Source organism: Aplysia californica, unplaced genomic scaffold (assembly GCF_000002075.1).
Source record: "Aplysia californica isolate F4 #8 unplaced genomic scaffold, AplCal3.0 scaffold00010, whole genome shotgun sequence".
In the NCBI taxonomy this organism is placed as follows: Eukaryota; Metazoa; Mollusca; class Gastropoda; order Aplysiida; family Aplysiidae; genus Aplysia; species Aplysia californica.
In genome coordinates, this window is record NW_004797280.1 from 2,893,275 (window position 1) to 2,895,599 (window position 2,325).

At 46.3% G+C, this 2,325-nt stretch overlaps 1 protein-coding gene across 2 annotated transcripts in view; it reads left to right on the top strand.

The window, feature by feature from the left end:
- Positions 1-2,325, top strand: part of LOC101856773 (fibroblast growth factor receptor-like 1) — a 74,308-nt gene that overhangs the window by 22,927 nt on the left and 49,056 nt on the right. The gene's annotated exons all lie outside the window — the stretch shown is intronic.

A 2,325-nucleotide genomic window follows, 5' to 3' on the forward strand; every position in this document is an offset into this window, starting at 1 on the left:
GTCTCTCTCTCTCTCTCTCTCTCTCTCTCTCTCTCTCTCTCTCTCTCTCTCTCTCTCTCCACCCCAACCAGTTGATCACGAGAGTGCTAAAGAATGATTCCCTCTATTTATGAGTAAAAGTAAGTTATTTAGAGAAGTAGCGCGTTTGATTGACGGACGGAGAGACGGGGCCGAGGAGTGGCTGATGGCAAACTGATAGAAAAGTACATGAGGAAAAACTGACACCCCCCCCCCCCTCCGCCCCTCCCCCCCCCCCAAAAAAAAAAAAAAAAAAAAAAGAGTTTGGTGTCAGTCTGCACAGGCTGTAATGCGAAGCCGTGTGAGTGGTCGTGAGATTGAGGGAGCAAATGGAATCGTAACTGTTTGGATGTTCGGCTCACCCGACATCGGAGATCTGTGATCTCTGGTCCCGGCGTTGGCGGAATTGGCCGAGCAAACGATTACAATTCTGTTTCCGGTCCCTGTTCCAACGATCGATTCTTGAGTGTTGACAAAGACGTAAGGGGTTGGGTTCACACAGAGTTGTGCCCTGTGTGGTGGGTAGCGAGAGGAAATAGAGGGGGTCTGTGCGTATATTTGTTTTGTGTCTGTGTTTGAGTATGCCTAGTATGTGAAAAGAAAGTGTCCTATAGGGTATGTAGAAAGGGGGTGGCAGTGGGGGGAGGGCTAATGGGGGGCTACGGCATAGTATTGCAGATCTGTTTGCGTTTTTTTTTCCAAAACGTGTTGTTGTTCCTCTAAATGTGTTGCCTTTTCAGCTGTCTTTCTTGTTCGCAATTTTAGAAACATCCGGCTAGGATTGCTTAGAGGTCGACGGGAAGGGTAAAGAGAATCCGGGGAAAAGGGTGGACGTGGACAAATATGCATAAAGAGAGACAAAGAAAATATGTGGAAGGGGGAGGGGTTGGGGATATCGGTGTACAGTGCACACGTGACTGGCATGAGTCAACGAGTCAGTCTTGTTTTTAAACAAAGACTCGCGCCGACGATGCGAATTTGGTTGTATCGAAATCAGAACATGGAAATGTTCTACTGGTGGATTGTGGCTTCGTTCCAATTGTGGTGGCGTCTTTAAAATGCTCAGGGAACGACTACCGACTTAGCAGTTGGATGAATCACATCTTGTGCACCCCGTGTAACGAATACTCATAGCTGAAGGTTATCCCCTTCTTTGTTCGTGACGCACTCTCGGAAGTCTGTGGTTCCGGCGGTCGAGGCTGCTCCAGCGTCACCCCTCACAACAGACTCAGAGGGCCGACCTGTATTGTCACTGACTCAGCCTGTTCAATATCCACGACTCTCCACACAAAGTCCTATATTTACGTTGCCACCACACTAACCTGTCACCTGCCTGCCTAGGCCTGATGAGCTAGTGAAGAGCTGAGGCGTCTCGTCGACCGCGACTGCCAAGAAATAACATTGATAACGTCGCTATTTGAGTTATCTTAAACTCGAAATATCAAACCGTCAAACAGTCCTGCCGAGTGTTTGCCCTGAGGATTTACTGTGACCCGCGGGCCAGATCGTTCTTATCAGACCTCCGCCGCTAGGCTTGCCTCGGTACCCCGTTGTCTTGTCCTCGAGCCGTGCCCGTGCGGATTTGAGGCGTTAACTTTGAGAACGGGAGAAAATAATTTGGGCATATTTTGTCTACGCGATCTGAGCGGTACTAAAATATGTGGTTGGAAAGGCAAGTCTGTGGATTTGCGACACTAACTGAAATGTACGCCGGGTCGACTAGCCACGTCTTCGTGTTGGTGCATGTGGTGTCTTGTCCTGATCTTCTATCTGATAATTGATATTGCATGTTCGTAGTCAACACACTGTATGAAGTTTTTCGAGTTCGGAGTTGCGCTAGGGATGAAGTAAGATTATCACTGCTTTGCCTAGTCCCAAAATTACAAAGTTCCACTGACAAATGGGATAAGGATAGTTTGGACAGAAAGAGGACAATTTCGATCGATTCCCCGATCCCTTGAACTATCCCTGTTAGTAATGCCCCGAAGCGGCCTGCTTATACTTTTTAATTGTAGTAATCATTATTGTTTTCAGAGTACTAATTAATGAACTGCTATTTTTTTATTCTGAAGACGTTCTTTTGTGATATGATGTGCTCTTCTTGTGCAGGCATCACTGATGTGCAGAAATTATAATGGAGAGATGCTCTTGTTTTGTCTGCTTCTTCTTTCACTTTGTTTTCAGTAACTTGTAATTTTCTTTTCTCTCTTTTTTCACTTGTGTGATATTTAAAAAAACACTATAACACACAAACGCACACACACACACACACACACACACACACACACACACACACACACACATAAG